This window comes from Rutidosis leptorrhynchoides, chromosome 5 (assembly GCF_046630445.1).
Source record: "Rutidosis leptorrhynchoides isolate AG116_Rl617_1_P2 chromosome 5, CSIRO_AGI_Rlap_v1, whole genome shotgun sequence".
In the NCBI taxonomy this organism is placed as follows: Eukaryota; Viridiplantae; Streptophyta; class Magnoliopsida; order Asterales; family Asteraceae; genus Rutidosis; species Rutidosis leptorrhynchoides.
Window position 1 is genome coordinate 27,145,587 of NC_092337.1, and position 20,536 is coordinate 27,166,122.

General features: G+C 33.5%; 1 long non-coding RNA gene across 1 annotated transcript in view; it reads left to right on the forward strand.

The window, feature by feature from the left end:
* Positions 1 to 2,596: 2,596 nt before the first annotated feature.
* LOC139850275 (uncharacterized) overlaps positions 2,597 to 20,536 on the forward strand; it is a 43,450-nt gene continuing 25,510 nt past the window's right edge. Inside the window, exons 1-2 of the long non-coding RNA XR_011759970.1 lie at positions 2,597 to 3,204; positions 3,353 to 3,445. This is a non-coding gene — a long non-coding RNA (uncharacterized lncRNA). The remainder of the gene's footprint in view (positions 3,205 to 3,352; positions 3,446 to 20,536) is intronic.

Consider the following 20,536-nt stretch of genomic DNA (forward strand, 5'->3'; position numbering starts at 1 on the left):
CGTTTAAAACACGAGACGGGTTGTACGAATGGATGGTGATGCCGTTTGGACTCTCTAACGCGCCAAGCACTTTTATGCGCCTGATGAATCAGGTATTTAAGCCTTTTATTGGTCGTCTCGTTGTGTATTTTGACGATATTTTGGTATATAGCCCTGATGAAGCACAACACGATGAGCATTTGCGTGAAGTTTTCACTATTTTGAAGGTCAGAAACTATACGCGAATAGTAAGAAGTGCAACTTCTTGGCTCACGAAGTGACATTTTTGGGTTACATAATTTCGCGCAGTGAGATACGCATGGATGAATCTAAAATCGAGGCTATCACAAATTGGCCGATCCCATCTACTATGCACGAGATTCGAAATTTTCATGGTTTGGCATCCTTTTACCGTCGTTTCATTCAGAATTTTAGCACGATTATAGCACCGGTTACCGAATGTCTGAAAGGTACTCGGTTTAGGTGGACTGATAAAGCAACATTGGCGTTTAATGCATTGAAAGAAAAGGTAATTATTGCCCCTATACTCGCGTTACCTAATTTTAATGAAGTTTTTCAGGTCGAATGTGATGCATCGGAGTGGGAATTGGTGGCGTACTTGGTCAAAATAAACGGCATGTTGCTTATTTTAGTGAAAAACTCAATGAGGTACGTCGGAAATATTCTACTTACGATCGTGAGTTCTATCCCATAGTGAGATGTCTTGAGGTGTGGCGTCATTACATACTTCGTGCCGAGTTTTTTCTATATTCGGACCATGAGTCACTTAAGTACATTCATGGGCAACACAAGCTTAACCCGCGACACGCTAAATGGGTCGAAACATCGCAATCATATACCTTTGTGATCAAGCATCAGGCTGGTGCCTTAAATAAGGTAGCAGATCACTGAGCAGGAGACACTCGCTGTTAAGTATAATGCATATTCGGGTCACGAGTTTTGATCAGTGGCGCGATCTATATAAAGGGGATAAGGATTTTCAAAATTCATGGGAAAAGTGTACACAAGGACCATTTGGCTCATTCTTAATTTATGATGGTTTCCTGTTTAAAAACTCAAGATTATGTGTTCCAGGAGGCTCCATTAGAGAGGTAATTGTGATAGAATCTCTTGCAGGAGGATTAGCCGGACATTTCGGGTTAAATAAAATGCTCGCCGGTGTAAAAGATCGTTTATATTCGCCTCATATGGAACGCGATGTGAACCGAATTGTGGCGTGTTGTAGGGTGTGTCACCTCGCCAAAATGCATGGTAGTAATGCCTGGTTGTATACTCCATTGACGGTTCCGAAAGGCCCATGGGAAGATATTAGTCTTGATTTCGTTCTTGGGTTACCTCGTGGCTCGTACTCAACGTAACAAAGATTCCATTATGGTAGTTGTCGACCGTTTTTCCAAAATGGCTCACTTTGTACCGTGCAACAAGACTTTCGACGCTAGCCAAGTTGCACACCTTTATTTTACGGAGATTGTTAAGTTACATGGTGTTCCTAAAACTATCACTTCGGATAGAGATGTTAAGTTTATAAGCCATTTTTGGCGGACCTTGTGGGCGTGTGTGGGATCCAAGATTCAATTTAGTAGCTCACACCACCCTCAAACGGATGGTCAAACCGAGGTCGTCAATCGTAGTTTGGGTAATCTCCTTCGAAGTCTCGTTGGGGAGCATCCTAAACAATGGGACTTAACTTTACCGCAAGCGGAATTTGCCTTCAATAGCTCGGTTAACCGTACCACGGGTGGACGTTTTGGTAAGATTCAACCAAGAGCTGATGGACCTTTTCGTGTTCTTAAGAAGATTAATGACAACGCGTGTAAAATTGCATTGCCCGGTCGCTATAATGTGTCTGCTACATTTAATGCCGCAGATCTTTCTTCATATGATGGTGACGGTGATGAGCGGGATTCTGACTCGAGGTCGAGTCCTTTCGAAGAAAGAGGGGGGGGGGGATGATGCAGGTACGGTTGTTATTAGGCCTGCAGAAGGTAATGGGCCTGCGCAGCAGAAATTGGGCCATGTGTGTCAAAGGAGATCCAGGAAGAATATTGGACTTAAAGATTATTTTTGGCTGGTGAAAACTTGAACGTGAAGCACAAGACAGAATCAGCTGCAGCAGTGATTTAGAATTCCTCCAGGATTCTAAATCTTTTTATTTAATTAGTTTATCTTTATCCTTATTTGTTTAGCTATTTTAATCCAATAAGGACTCTAAGTCCATTAGCTTTTATAAATAGACAGCGTAGGGTTTTTTTTCCAGCAGATGGTTTTTTTATTCTCGTGAATTAATAAAACGGCTTTAAGCCTTGTGTCCACTATTCTGTGCAGCAGCGTTTATCATTCTTGTTTAGCCACGATCTCAATCTTTACATTACCTTTTTTGTTATGTTTGTAGGCAATCAAATAATTTATTGTATTTCAAGTTATGACCGAGTTTTTACTCTATCAGTGTAACCTTTGTAGATTGATAGTCTTCATTATTTAGATGAAGACATCCAATCCTTTGAATGATATTATCTTCTTCGCCATTAGAAAAAATAAAAAATAATAAATAAAAAAGCTAATACAGTCAACGTCTATCCATTAATATTCGGTTCGTTCGACTATTTAATTCACTTTCCCTATTCAGCTAATATAAATAGGAAAATGCATATGCACAAATACGAACACACAAAACAAATACACAAATACGGGAAATATCTATAGTGAGAAACTTACTTTTCGTTATTTTGTTCATCGTTTGTGGGTGTGGAAGCCATGGCTGACGGTTAGAGAAACAGAGTGAGTGAGAGAGAGAGGGGTTTTAGGGTTTTGATTATAGAAATATCTTTTCTAGAGCGGTCTAATTATTTGTAAACCGGGTCTTAAACAATTCGGCAGGAGGTCAAAAAATAACGGACACGTTTCTAATCCGTGTGAAGGAAGTTGTCGATGATGAGGGTGATCGTGATCGTGTCCCTTCATAGTTCGTGGATAATTCTAATCGGGCCGTGTGTTTTGGAGACAACATTCCACTAGTTGATTCGGTTAGGGATGCTCTCGGTGTTGAAACAGGTTCTGATCGTGAGGGTGTTCCTACTTTTTGGTGGTGAGCACCCACCAATAATTCGCTTCGTGTATATAATATTGTAATTAATCGTATGAAAGCTGCCCTCTTCTCAGTTTATGGTGATTCAAGCATACCCGTATTGGTCGATGCTAACTCTGGTAACCCTTCTGGTGTTAATTTTAGTTTGCATGATAATATTGGTTGCTATTGTGGTTTAGTTTGTTTGAAGGGTTGTGGTAAACATGTTATTGATAGGCTCCTAAATCTTGTTGTGACTGACTAATGGTGGGGATTTTTTAAATGCAGGGGCCGGATATTTTGGCGTGCAATCACACACACACGGCCCAATATTCTCAATATTCAATAGGGCTCAAATAAATATAGTTCAACATTACATGCGTACGTCCATTTTATTTAATATTATGTTTTCTACGACTGTTTTTTTGATTGATGCTAGTATTTATGACGTTTTCTTTATTATTATTATTATTGTTATTGTTATTGTTAGTGTTAGTGTAACGACCCGGAAATTTCCGACCAAATTTAAACCTTAATCTTTATATATTTCCGACACGATAAGCAAAATCTGTAATGTCAAGTCTAGAAGGTTTGAAATCTATTTTCGGATAATCAGTTACCCTTTGACCATCCTCGATGATTCATGAACTGTTGTGTGTATATAAATAAATATATGTATAACAATTTGAAATGATAAGGTACAAATTAATGGGTGAATTTGAAATGTAAAATAGTATATAAGATGATGACGTTGTTATATATATATATATATATATATATATATATATATATATATATATATATATATATATATATATATATATATATATATATATATATATATATATATCTATGTGATACATAATCATTAATATATGTATATTGTAATAAATATTAAATATTTTGATATGTATATATAGCTATTAAATATTACATAAATATTATTATTTTCATTATCATCTGTTGTAACAAAAAAAAAATCACTTATCTTTTATAAATATTAGTATTATTATGTATTATTATTAAAAGTATTATTATTATTTATATATATATATAATTATTATTAATTAAAAAAAAAATTTGAATTAATTAATTTGGTATCACGTTTTTATCTATTCTGTATGAACTTTTGATCTTATTTGCAACTGTTATCCATCATACTCGAATCAATCTCTACAGCGAATTCCAAATTTCAAGTCATTGTCTACTTTATTTTTTTTTGTTTTCTTTGTTCGTTCTTTTCTGGCTTCAGTATCCTGTCGATTCCATAAACTTATTATATAACAAATTAAGTAGCTGTGTTCACAAGGAATTCATACTCTCTCATCAAATATCAGATATCTTTAACAACTAGTACCCTTCCAACAACAATCATCACTTCATTCATCATACAACCTTCATCACCTATGAAACCTCAACCCATATACACAACCATAACCGCCACCCCTTCTCTTCTCTTGATCCATTCGTCCACCTTACAACCATTATCCACGTACAGTCACCACCATAACTATCCCCACTGTTTCGTTTGGTGATGATCATGAAGCACCACCTTTAAACCCGTTTGATCACCATATGACTATCAATGTTGCTCACCATCTTCGCCAATAACCAATAACACTACAAAACGAAACCCATCACCAACATGGAAGCAACCTGCAAACTTTTCCTACTCTCTTTCTGTTTTCTGTTTAAAGCTCAAATCACACCTGTAACATGAATCAACGGTCGCGTTTATATTCTCTTTATATTTTCGTGAATCATTTAAACCCATTTGAAGTTTTACTCATCTTCTTTTCTATTATAAATTCAAACCCACAATAACCCATATCATCATCTCAACAATCTGCCACCAAACACCCTTGTTCCAGTATTAAAATCATCAAAGAACCACACAACAACTCGCTGCTGCAGTTCTACTTATAATTCCGTTTTTACGTTCCTTTTTCTGTTCCTGTTATTATCTAATTGAACGAGAAACCAAACCCATTTAATTTACATCTCCTATTGCAGCTCGTGAATATTTAATTTGTATCCCCTTCAAAACCCTACCTGCGCTGAAATTGGGTCAGATTCATTCCCCTTTTCTGTTTTCGAATTCTAAATGACATGACATGGGTCGACAATGTCTATGGGTGGATAATGAGCTGTAAAGTGGTTAGATTCTTTTTGGTTGAATATCATATGGAGACCAATAAAGCAACAAATATCGAATCCTATAATTTGTTTATAATTTTATGTGATCCTATGTGATCATGTTAATGGATTCGGTATTATGGTGATGATGCCATCGAATGACAATGAGATATAAAATGATGATGAGGTCGATTATAATGATGAGTTTAATGGTGAATAAGTGATGTTCAATGATATTTGATAAAGTCGTTTAAAAAAAAAAAAAGAGAAAGTGATACCTGCCACTTTGATTTCGATATGAGTCTGTCTCATAATAACCATCGGGCTAACCATATAATTGGACTAATCAAGTAATTGGGCTTAGTTAAATTATGACCCAACATCTTCTTGTTACAACTAAAATCGGGATATATACATTTGGGGTATTATAAGTTTCGGAAAAACAATAACAGAGGAATGGTTAAAGGGTATTCCATGTGAATGAGAGGTCGCGGGTTCGAGTCTGAGCATTGTCAATTGTTTTTGGAAACTGGATACCTTAAGGTAGCATTTATAGTTATTATTATCATTATTATCATTATAATTAAAATTATGAAAATTATCATTTTTATTAAAGGTAATATTTTTATTTTCATTTTATTAAAATTATTATTAGTAATAAAATTATCATAATCATTAAAATTATCATTAAATTTAATATTAAAACTATTATTTTTATTAAATTTATCATCATTATTAGATTTACCATTATTTTATTATAATGATTATATTAGCAAACAAATAATATTTTTATAAAATTTCATACTAATATTTTAAAAACTAAAATATTATTATTTAAGTTACATATAATATATAAAAATATCTTAATATAATCAAATATATATAAACTTTAATACATTATATTTTAGTTAAAATATTTTAATATGAATCTAATATACAAATTAAGTATTTATTTAAAATACCTAATTAGATGTAACTAAGTTATTTATTAACCAATGTTAATATACGAACTTGTTTAAATGCTATTACATGAGTTAATATATATACAAATGATATAGGTTCGTGAATCCGAGGCCAACCCTACACTAGATCAATGATGTTATATGTATTTTTACTACAAAATACAGTATGGTGAGTATATAGTCCCATTTTTAAACTCTAAATATTTCGGGATGAGAATACATGTATTTTATGTTTTACGTTATGGACACAAGTAACTGAAAAATATATTCTACGTTGAGTTGTACCACTGGCATACTTCCCTGTAGCTTGGTAACTATTATTTACAGCGGTATTGTAAACGCGAATCCTGTTGATAGATCTATCGGGCCTGACAACCCCAACCGGACTGGACGACCAGTATTCAACGGTTGCACAGTACTTCGTTTCGTGACTACACTTGGTACAGTGTAGTAAGATTTCATAATAAAGGGAATATGCGACGTGATTAAATGTTAAGTATGGTTACCAAGTGCTCAACCACTTAGAATATTTTTATTAAAATGTTTACATGAAATCTTGTGGTCCATAGTTATTACGCTGCTAGCATCAAACCTATATATCTCACCAACTTTATGTTGACTTTTTAAAGCATGTTTATTCTCAGGTACGAATTAAGTTTTCCGCTGTGCATTCGCTCATACTAAAGATATTACTTGGAGTCGATCATCGCCATGGAACCAACTGTTGAAGACTCCGTCCGGATGGATTAGTTCGGGTTATCACAGTTGGTATCAGAGCGTTGGTCTTAGCGAACCAGGTCTCCCATTAGTGTGTCTAACTGGTAGTTGTTAGGATACATTAGTGAGTCTGGACTTTGACCGTGTCTGCCTGTCAAAAGTTTTGCTTATCATTTCTAGTCGGAAATCATCAGCTTATCATCCTTAGAAAATTGCCTGCCTATCATTCTCAAGTCTAGACACGTCCTACTGCATTTAGTGCATCGATAGTGTATAGACGAAATTCATATCTTAGCGTATCTGATAATTCATATCTTAGCGCATCTGTAGACTTGCTTGTCATATGCCGTAAGATCCTCTGTAGGCTACAAAATCTTTATTATTATAGATATTCTATGAAGTTAGAATATCATTCTATATTCGAAAATCATTTCACGTTAAAAATTCTTCTCAAATTGCCCTCCTGGCGATGAACCTGAAAGCATTTACCGGCAAATCTGTTCGAGAAACCATTTACCCTCTCATTTCTAGAGTATCCTGTCACGATTATATATTATCCTATAGATCGAATCTTATTCATTCACTCGCTTCAATCGTCAATCATTCCGATGAACTAGCAGAAGTTAACGAATTTTCGCGCTCGCGTAACGATTTTGGAGAATATTGTGCGAAAGTTACGAACACCAGCAGCATCACCAGCAGCATAATCAGTACCACCATCATCGACGTCGACAGTACCCTTATCAACCCTAAACCATAATCGCGCCGTAACTCTCAACATCACAATCTGTACCTCGAATATCAACATTACACGCCTCAATATCACCATCTGTACTTCGAGTATGAACTTCGTTCTACACATTGATCTACATCGACTATCTTCGCTTTACGTATTATTCTACCTCATTTTTTTCCTCGTTCGACATGGTGATTATGTAATTTCTAAAGTTTTAGAGATTATGTAATCTAGTATTAACGATAAATCAGATGAGTTTTTGACTCATTAAATCCATGATTACATCCGATGAAAATATATATGCAAGTATATTTTCATAAAGATTGAAATTAAAAATTCTTTTGTCCAAACTGTTAATGATGAAAATATTTTAACGGGTGGGTAGTACCCGAGGAATATTTAGAATTCACGTTAATAAGTTACACTGTACATTCTTCGAATCTGATTCAACGATCATTTACTATCCTACTTACAATCACCGATAAAGGTATCCGTTCACCCCAGATTAACCATTTTCATTTAAATTTCATATTTGGATTTTGACCTATCAGAATCCAACAAGTGGCATAAAGAAGAAAACATTGGACAAAATAAAATTTGTTAGAACAGACGAATTAACTAATTGAAATATTGTTAAGATTCCACGCTAACTGTTCCTAGCTAACTGTTCCCAGCTAACTGATTAACATTTAATTTATCGCAATTTACATTCTCGCAATTTTATTTATCGTCATTTAATTTCTGTTATTTACTTTTACGCACTTTAAATAACGGGACACGTATGCAAGGTTTCGACTTATCATATCGACCCATCTATATATATATTTCGGAACAACCGTAGACACTCTATATGTGAAGGTGGGAGTTGGCTATACAGGGTCGGAGTTGATTCCAAAATATATATATACTTTGAGTTGTGATCGACACCGAGACCGGTACACGGGTCACGATACGTATTATTTAATTCGAATATTATATATTAAATTATATATGAATCATTGAACCATCGGACTATTGGACTGCTAACTTTGGACAATTAAAATGAATTAAATTAAAATATTGATTATAACATATGAAACTAAATAATTCTTCAAGCTTGCCACTTGATTTCATCTTAAACCTCATTCGTATCTTGACAATTACAAATCGCGTTCAAATTTTTCATGATTTTTGAAAACGCCTCTATCAAGAAGTTGAACCAGTCGCACCTCGTCTACGGAAAAAGATTCCTGCATAAAGTTATGCACCTGAAAACTCTCGGAAACTGAGTCAACACGTAGCAGTGTAAATTCCTTTAGTGTTATTATTACCCAAAATTACTTTGCAATTTCCTTCCAAATTAGCCACTTTTATCACAGCTCCACTTTGACTTCTTAGTAAAACTGGTCTTATTATCATCTCGATATAAATACGTTGTCCTTTCGCCGTCATTACTGGAGAACCTTTCATATTCCACGACATCATGTACCAGCAACTCGGCATCCCTTTGGCGATACCCGCAATTAGTATTTTGAAAATCTCATAGCACTTCTCCAGTTATATCTATAACATTTATCTCTAGGAAATTCATACTCCGAATGTGAAGTTCTTGAAAACATCCTGAACTATGAAGTAGTTCTTGAAATACTGATGAAGCAGCAAAAATCGTAAACGACTTTAAACAGTCAAAAGTTTACGATGAAGTAAAGTATGTTGGAAAAGCTCAGAAAAAGAAAAGGGTTGAAACTGGAAAACGGATTGAGCAAAGTATGAAGGAGATCGTGGACAAATTATGAAAACTAAACCGACCCCAAAGGATTCAAATGATTTAGTGTCTGCTGAAATCGTTAGTAAGAACCCTACTCCTTATTCTAAACCTTTCCAGATGATATCCTTCATCGACATCTTATCTCAGATATTATAAGATATCTTCATATCTTCCGTTATACATATTCTCCATATTGTTGGAGATATTTTCACAACTATCTTAATCTGAAATCATTTATCTCTTCGTAACATCTGCGTTACAATATAAAAGAAACCGTGTTAGTTTCTGAATCCTGACACCTTCGAGTTTAAAATAGGAATGTTTTGAAGTAGTGTTAGGAACTGATGCATGAATTAGTATAATATAATGAAACTTGATCAACTTCATTATATTACAGTAAGTCATATTAAGTTTCTAATGGAACGTGATGATTCACAGTACCATCATCATGTGCCATGTTACACGGCTCTTACATTCTATCCAATTCCCAAATATATTAGGAACATATAATCTTGATAGTTCTATCTTTTCCTGAATATTCTGGTAATTTAACAAATCAAAATCGTGCCATTACCATTTCTTTCTAAGAGTATCAGCTATGTTCATTCCAAATTTCATACCTACGAATTCCGGACCATTACACGCTTGACACAAAGTCGGAGAGAGAAAAAAAAAAAAACGAAAGCATAAAGCTTCGAAAAATAATGAAGGATGTAAAACCCAACAACCACTCAGAATTTACAAACTGTGTATATCCATACGTATTGCAACGTAAAGACACGGGAGAATCAAAAACATTATAATTCCGAGGAAGTGATAGAGAAATGAATAGATTCTTCTGGCGGCATATGAAAGAGAAGAATGAAAGATATGGAAGTTAGAAGTATAACAAGAATCAGAACGGGATGGAGCATTTTAGAGGATACTTTGAGGTATGAATTGAAAGAGAAAGGATAAGAGATGTGAGATATGGAAATAAGGAAACAAAGGGGATAGATTTATAGTAAAATATCCGATAGAGAAATCAAAACAGATTATTTCATTTAATCAACGAAGATTCTGATTTCCTAAATCGCCGAAAAACCAAATCTTGTTACGTAAGATTTTCTTAAAATTCCGTGAATTCCGGAAATCAATCATAACTACATCATTGGTTAAAATGAGTATATTTTTACTCATCTCACTCCTTTGCGATAGCTTCATTTATATTTCTCGCATAATCGAATCGTTTTATCTACATTACTCAATGATGATAAAACTCCATTATTGCCTCATATTCGTCATGAAAACATTTTTATTGTTATCCATGACTGTAACGACCCGGATTTTTCCGATCGTTTTACACTTATAAGATTAATATTTACATAAATTAAAACTTACCAACATGATAAGCAATCTAAATTGTTGAGATTTATGATTTTGAAAAGAGTTTTACATAACGTTTAACCGTCTAGTTTGACCGATGATATCACGAACTATACAATATATGTTAATTATACGTTTGTGTATATATATGTATATATACATATTTAACATGATTTAAGGATGTTTAAATATCTCATTTTGTATTAATAACAATAAGTTATAAGTATATTTTGAAACTACTAACTTAAGCTTTCAAAACGATAACTATACGTAACGTTATTTGACATAAATACTTATGACCTATAATGTTTATACATATATCGTATATATAATGTATTTAATCACTTTTAAAGACTTAAATACATAAAACAATATAAGTATATTCACAAAAGATAGCTATATTTGAATCCTCATTCCATTTTTCACAAGATTTCTATACGTATATCTAGAGTATATGTACTCGTATCATACCTAGCTTCTATACGTATTTACTATTGGTATATACACATCAAATCACCACCAACCAGCCCTTGTTCATGCCTTATGTATAAGGTAACTACTTTTGTTATTTAGTATGACAATTTCACATGATTAAAAGATCTTTTCACAAAATTACAAATTTATACACCTTTTACACCACCATAAATACATGCATCCATTTTCAATTTTTGGAACATCATTTCTCTAGCTAAACACACACACTTACTAGCCTCATGTCTCTCTAAGAACTCCAGCAAAAATCCTCTCAAGAATCACCTTAAACACCACCATAAAAAGATCAACAAAAACACTACAAAAATACAACTTTCAATTCAAGTTTATGTCTTAAGTTGCTTCCAATCTTTCATCCAATTTCATCACTCTTTTGGTTCTAGGTTTTTACTCCTCTTTTACAGCAATCTTGTCCAAGTAACTTGAGGTAGTAACTTTGTTCATAACCTTATTCGATTCATATATATATAGCTATCTTATTGTATGGTATACAATTTTAACAACAAAAACATAGTTTGAATGATTTCAAACTTGTTTGCAAACTAAATAGATCCTTCTAACTTAACTTTTAAAATACTTCAAGACCTGTAATATAACTTAAATATATGCTAATTTAACAAGGTATAACTTGGTTTTTCAAAGAATACCTTAAAAAACTGTTTTTATGACGTCGGAGTGCAACCGGGGGCTGTTTTGGGTTGGATAATTAAAAACCATCTTGAACTTTGAATTGGAGGTTTATATTCTGGAAAAATGATATTTCTTATGAATATGTTAACACATAAAAATTTCATGATTTAATTCATAGTATAAGTATTTTTAGAAAAATGGTCATTAAATGATGTTTTTGTAACAAAAATGATTAACTTCATAAGTTTCACCAAAATTTGACCTATGACCTATGATTTCGAATACAAACTAAGGTATTTACAGTTCATATTCTTAAAGAGGGACTCGATCCAAGGAAGTGGAAAGTTGAATCAACGAAAACGGAGTTGTAACGAAGAAATTATGACCAAAACAAAATCGGATATCCAAGACTAGTTTAGCCACGAAAATAATTGGAGAAAATTAAATAAATCACATCTTCCTAAAGTAACATGATATTTTATACATATGTACTCATAATTTAATTTTATATGGTTCAGGATCACCCGTAAACAATACGAGAAGATTAATCATAAGATCCCATGATTGTACGCAACACGTCATTTGACAACACCGGTACTTTATGTACGCAACACGTCATTTGACAACACCGGTACCATGGGTCAAGATTAATCTCGACCAATACATATACGATGGGGGTTTTATTTATTTCATTGGGGGTTTATTAAACAACTAAATATGAACCATTAAAATTGAATTACTAACATCGGACTGCTAACTACGGACTAAGGAATTATTAAAAGTATTATAAGTATATATATGTGACGATTGTTTAAAAAGAAAAGGTATTGATATATTATATATGGATAGGTTCGTGATATCAATCGGAGACCAAGTCGAAATTACATATCTTCAAGACAAAAGTGAGTATATAGTCCCACTTTTAAACTCTAAATATTTCGGGATGAGAATACATGTATTTTATGTTTTACGCTATGGACACAAGTAACTGAAAAATATATTCTACGTTGAGTTGTACCACTGGCATACTTCCCTGTAGCTTGGTAACTAATATTTACAGCGGTATTGTAAACGCGAATCCTGTTGATAGATCTATCGGGCCTGACAACCCCAACCGGACTGGACGACCAGTATTCAACGGTTGCACAGTACTTCGTTTCGTGACTACACCTTGGTACGGTGTAGTAAGATTTCATAATAAAGGGAATATGCGACATGATTAAATGTTAAGTATGGTTACCAAGTGCTCAACCACTTAGAATATTTTTATTAAAATGTTTATATATGAAATCTTGTGTTCCATTGTTATAACGCTGCTAGCATCAAACCTATATATCTCACCAACTTTATGTTGACGTTTTAAAGCATGTTATTCTCAGGTATGAATTAAGTCTTCCACTGTGCATTAGCTCATGTTAAGGATACTACTTGGGACCTTTTAAGCCATGATACAAAGACGTTGCATTCGAGTCATTGGAGTTCAATAGAGAATATAAATAAGTAAATGACAGATTAGGTCATTTGGATATTATGAAATGTTAGACGAAAATGTCAAATATTGATGTAATGATAGTTTGCCTTTTAAGAATAAATGCAACGTTTGTAAAATGTATCATATAGAGGTCAAGTACCTCGCAATGTTATCATATGTTATTGTATTCGTCCCTATGGATTGGGTCGGGTCGTCTCATGTGGTATCAGAGCGTTGGTCTTAGCGAACCAGGCCTTGCATTAGTGTGTCTAACTGGTAGTTGTTAGGATGCATAGTGAGTCTGGACTTTGACCGTGTCTACATGTCAAAAGTTTTGCTTATCATATCTAGTCGAAAATCAACTGCTTATCATCCTTAAGAATTGCCTGCTTAGTATTCTTAAGTCTAGACACGTCTTACTGCATTTGGTGCATCGATAGTGTATAGACAAAATTCGTATCCTAGCGTATCTGTTGCTATAGACATTGCCTGACGAATTTCAAAGATTCTCCGTAATTCACGGGATTTTGAGTATTATAAATACATATGTAAATTATGTATTGAAGAATACCAAACCCAACTCCTATAATCTATTCCAAACCAAAAATTCATTTCCCCGACTGTACAAGATGAACTCCGCGTCCAGTTCGAATTCCTCCGACTCCGACAGCTACGCTGATATGGATTTCCATTCGGGCTCCGAAGGCAGCGTCACTGGAATGGATCAACCAATTTCTCATCATCTATTCTGGATGAATTGGGGATGGGTTCGTAGTATACTAAATTATTGGAGACAAGAAGAAGGTGATCCCTTTCACCCACCGAATTGCCCCATTGGCGACGAACCTGAAGCACTTACCGGCGAACCTGTTCGAGAAACCATTTTCTCTCTCATTTCTCGAGTATCTCGTCACGATTATATCCTATCCCATATTTCGGATCTTGTTCATTCGCTCACTCCAACCGCCAATCATCCTGGTGTACTAGCAGAAATTAACGAACTTCGCGCTCGTGTGACGGCTTTGGAGAACACGGTGCGAAGGTTACAAACACCAGCAGCAGCACCAGCAGCATAACCAGTACCGTTAACAACATCAACCTCGCAATCTTCAGTACCAGTAGCATCATCGACGTCAACGACATCATCAGCATCAACACCAACCGTATCATTACCACCACCAACAATCACATCCGCACCACGTACCTCAACATCATCATCTGAACTTCGAATATGATCTTTGTTCTACATATCATTCTACACCGATTACCTCTTCTTTACGTATCGTTCTTCGTTCGACATGACAATTATGTAATCTCTAATGTTTTGGAGATTATGTAATCTAGTAATAACGATAAATCAAATGAGTTGAATATTTTATTGACTCATTAAATTCATAGTTACCTCCGAAGAAAATATATATGCAAATATATTTTCATAAAGATTGTAATTAAAAATTTCATTTGTACAAACTGTTAATGATGAAAATATTTTAACGGGTGGGTAGTACCCAAGGAATATTTAGAATTCACATTAACAAGTTACACTGTACATTCTTCGAATCTGATTCAACGATCATTTATTATCCTACTTACAATTACCGATATACGTATCCGTTCACCCCAGATTAACCATTTCCATTTAAATTTCATATTTGGATTTTTACCTATCCGAATCCAACAAGTGGCATAATGAAGAAACATTGGCAAAATAAAAATTGTTAGAAACAGATGAATTAATTAATTGAAATTGTGATAGGATTACACGCTAACTGTTCCGGCTAACTGTTCCCAGCTAACTGATTAATATTTAATTTATCGCAATTTACATTCTTGCAATTTTAATTTCTGTACTTTACATACCGTCGGGACACATGTACAACAACACGTCGGATTAATTCTGAGACAACACGTTGTATAATGGGTCATGATATATATTTATTTATTTTACGCATTTTAAATAACGGGACACGTATACAAGGTTTCGACTTATCATATTGATCCATCTATATATATATTTCGGAACAACCATAGACACTCTATATGTGAAGGTGGGAGTTGGCTATACAGGGTCGGAGTTGATTCCAAAATATATATATATACTTTGAGTTGTGATCGACACCGAGACCAGTACACGGGTCACGATACGTATTAAGTAATTCGAATATTATATATTTAGTTCATATATGAATTTATTGAACCATTGGACAATCGGACTATTGGACTGCTAACTTTGGACAATTAAAAATGAGTTAAAATGATGATTATTACATATGAAACTAAACAATCCTTCAAGTTTTCCACTTGATTCTATTTTAAACCTCATTTGTATCTTGACGATTACAATTCGCATTCACAACTTTTCATGATTCTTGAAAACATCTCGATCGAGAAGTTCAACCAGCCGCACCTCGTCTACGGAATAAAGATTTATGCATACAGTTATGCACCTAAAAATTTTTGAACTCGAAGTTATAGTTAAAACGTATCCGCATCGAATTCCTTATCATCCATTAGCAAAAACAATCACGCAATTCCTTTTCAATTAACTAATTTTGTCACAGCTCCACTTCGATATCTCAGTAAGACTACTCTTATTACAATCTCGATATATATATATATATACGTTGTTCTTTCGCCATCGTTACCGGAGAACCTTTTATATTCCATCATATTACCATCAGCGTTTAATCATCTAAAAATACAATTCTCCTTAAACCATCTTGGTTTGATAACCAATGACCCAGATCCGATAACTTTGAAAATACTGACGAAGCAGCATGTTGTAGAAGGTCTTAATGACCAAATGTTGATGATAAAAGAAGGAAGTGTTAGGAACGCTCGATAGAAAATTGGTACTGAAAACCGGATTGAACAAACCATGAAGGAGACTCTGAACAAGTTACAAGGACTAAACTTGTACATAAAGAATTATGACGATTCTGTAGCAAACACCTTGCTTCTGAATCTAAACCCTTACGGGTCAATCTTCATCATCATCCTTCGACATTAGAAATTCCAAGATATTATCATATCTTTCATTATAAATATCCTCAATATTTCTGAAGATATTTTCACCACTATCCTTATCTGAAATCATTTATCTCTCTGTAATATCTGCGTTACAATATAAAGGAAACTGTGTTAGTTTCTAAATCCTTCAAGTTTAAAATAGGAATGTTCTGAAGCAGTGTTGGGAACTGATGCATGAACTAGTATAATATAATGAAACTTGATCAACTTCATTATATTACAGTAAGTCATGTTAAGTTTCTAATGGAATATGATGATTCACAGTACCGTCATCATGTGCCATGTTACACGACTTTTACATTCTATCCAATTCCGAAACATATTAAGAACAAATCATCTTGATAGTTCTATTTTCCTGGATATTCTGGTAATTTGACAAATCAAAATCGTGCCATTACCATTCCTTTCTTAGAGCATTAGCTATGTTCATTCCGAATTTTATACCTACGAATTTCGAACTATTGATCGCTTGACTCAAGGACGGGAAGAAGAAACGAAGGGACAAAGTCCCAAAATAGAAATTGGGGTATAGATTACAGCAAATAGGAGAGAGTATTAACTATGGATGACAATGATTATGGAAAACAGAAGCAGGAGCATCGAAATATAAGGAAAGATATCAAACTCAATAACCACCCAGAAACTACAAACCGTGTGTATCAATACGTATGGCGACGTAAAGACACGGGAGAATTAGAAACATTATAATTCCAAGAAAATCATAAAAGTGAATAGATTCTTCTAGCGGTAGATGAAAGAGAAGAATGAAAGATATGAAAGTTAGAAGTATAACAAAAATCAGAACGGGATGAAGCATTTTAAAGGATACCTTAAGGTATGAATTAGATGAGGAAGAGTAAGAGATGTGAGGTATGGAAGTAAGAAAGGGAAGGAGGTGGATTTATAGTGAAATATCCGACAAAGAAATCGAAACAGATTATCGCATTAAATCAAAGGAGATCCTGTTTTCTAAATCATCGAAGAACCAAATCTTATTACATAAGATTTTCTTTAAATCCCTTAAATTCTGGAAATCAATCCTAATCTCGACATGTTAAAACAATTCTATATTCACTCATTTCATTCTTTTGTGATAGCTTCACTCGTGCGCTTCACATGACCGAATCATTTTATCCATATCTTCCAATAATGATAAAACTCTATTAATACCTCATATTCGTCATGAAAACATTCCTATTGTTATTTATGACAACCTCTACCAAATTTCGGGACGAAATTTCTTTAACGGGTGGGTACTGTAACGATCCGGATTTTTCCGATCGTTTTACACTTATAAGATTAATATTTACATAAATTAAAACTTACCAACATGATAAGCAATCTAAATTGTTGAGATTTATGATTTTGAAAAGAGTTTTACATAACGTTTAACCGTCTAGTTTGACCGATGATATCACGAACTATACAATATATGTTAATTATACGTTTGTGTATATATATGTATATATACATATTTAACATGATTTAAGGATGTTTAAATATCTCATTTTGTATTAATAACAATAAGTTATAAGTATATTTTGAAACTACTAACTTAAGCTTTCAAAACGATAACTATACGTAACGTTATTTGACATAAATACTTATGACCTATAATGTTTATACATATATCGTATATATAATGTATTTAATCACTTTTAAAGACTTAAATACATAAAACAATATAAGTATATTCACAAAAGATAGCTATATTTGAATCCTCATTCCATTTTTCACAAGATTTCTATACGTATATCTAGAGTATATGTACTCGTATCATACCTAGCTTCTATACGTATTTACTATTGGTATATACACATCAAATCACCACCAACCAGCCCTTGTTCATGCCTTATGTATAAGGTAACTACTTTTGTTATTTAGTATGACAATTTCACATGATTAAAAGATCTTTTCACAAAATTACAAATTTATACACCTTTTACACCACCATAAATACATGCATCCATTTTCAATTTTTGGAACATCATTTCTCTAGCTAAACACACACACTTACTAGCCTCATGTCTCTCTAAGAACTCCAGCAAAAATCCTCTCAAGAATCACCTTAAACACCACCATAAAAAGATCAATAAAAACACTACAAAAATACAACTTTCAATTCAAGTTTATGTCTTAAGTTGCTTCCAATCTTTCATCCAATTTCATCACTCTTTTGGTTCTAGGTTTTTACTCCTCTTTTACAGCAATCTTGTCCAAGTAACTTGAGGTAGTAACTTTGTTCATAACCTTATTCGATTCATATATATATAGCTATCTTATTGTATGGTATACAATTTTAACAACAAAAACATAGTTTGAATGATTTCAAACTTGTTTGCAAACTAAATAGATCCTTCTAACTTAACTTTTAAAATACTTCAAGACCTGTAATATAACTTAAATATATGCTAATTTAACAAGGTATAACTTGGTTTTTCAAAGAATACCTTAAAAAAACTGTTTTTATGACGTCGGAGTGCAACCGGGGGCTGTTTTGGGTTGGATAATTAAAAACCATCTTGAACTTTGAATTGAAGGTTTATATTCTGGAAAAATGATATTTCTTATGAATATGTTAACACATAAAAATTTCATGATTTAATTCATAGTATAAGTATTTTTAGAAAAATGGTCATTAAATGATGTTTTTGTAACAAAAATGATTAACTTCATAAGTTTCACCAAAATTTGACCTATGACCTATGATTTCGAATACAAACTAAGGTATTTACAGTTCATATTCTTAAAGAGGGACTCGATCCAAGGAAGTGGAAAGTTGAATCAACGAAAACGGAGTTGTAACGAAGAAATTATGACCAAAACAAAATCGGATATCCAAGACTAGTTTAGCCACGAAAATAATTGGAGAAAATTAAATAAATCACATCTTCCTAAAGTAACATGATATTTTATACATATGTACTCATAATTTAATTTTATATGGTTCAGGATCACCCGTAAACAATACAAGAAGATTAATCATAAGATCCCATGATTGTACGCAACACGTCATTTGACAACACCGGTACTTTATGTACGCAACACGTCATTTGACAACACCGGTACCATGGGTCAAGATTAATCTCGACCAATACATATACGATGGGGGTTTTATTTATTTCATTGGGGGTTTATTAAACAACTAAATATGAACCATTAAAATTGAATTACTAACATCGGACTGCTAACTACGGACTAAGGAATTATTAAAAGTATTATAAGTATATATATGTGACGATTGTTTAAAAAGAAAAGGTATTGATATATTATATATGGATAGGTTCGTGATATCAATCGGAGACCAAGTCGAAATTACATATCTTCAAGACAAAAGTGAGTATATAGTCCCACTTTTAAACTCTAAATATTTCGGGATGAGAATACATGTATTTTATGTTTTACGCTATGGACACAAGTAACTGAAAAATATATTCTACGTTGAGTTGTACCACTGGCATACTTCCCTGTAGCTTGGTAACTAATATTTACAGCGGTATTGTAAACGCGAATCCTGTTGATAGATCTATCGGGCCTGACAACCCCAACCGGACTGGACGACCAGTATTCAACGGTTGCACAGTACTTCGTTTCGTGACTACACCTTGGTACGGTGTAGTAAGATTTCATAATAAAGGGAATATGCGACGTGATTAAATGTTAAGTATGGTTACCAAGTGCTCAACCACTTAGAATATTTTTATTAAAATGTTTATATATGAAATCTTGTGTTCCATTGTTATAACGCTGCTAGCATCAAACCTATATATCTCACCAACTTTATGTTGACGTTTTAAAGCATGTTATTCTCAGGTATGAATTAAGTCTTCCGCTGTGCATTAGCTCATGTTAAGGATACTACTTGGGACCTTTTAAGCCATGATACAAAGACGTTGCATTCGAGTCATTGGAGTTCAATAGAGAATATAAATAAGTAAATGACAGATTAGGTCATTTGGATATTATGAAATGTTAGACGAAAATGTCAAATATTGATGTAATGATAGTTTGCCTTTTAAGAATAAATGCAACGTTTGTAAAATGTATCATATAGAGGTCAAGTACCTCACAATGTTATCATATGTTATTGTATTCGTCCCTATGGATTGAGTCGGGTCGGGTCGTCTCAATGACACCTCTATCAAATTTCGGGGACGAAATTTTTTAACGGATGGGTACTGTAACG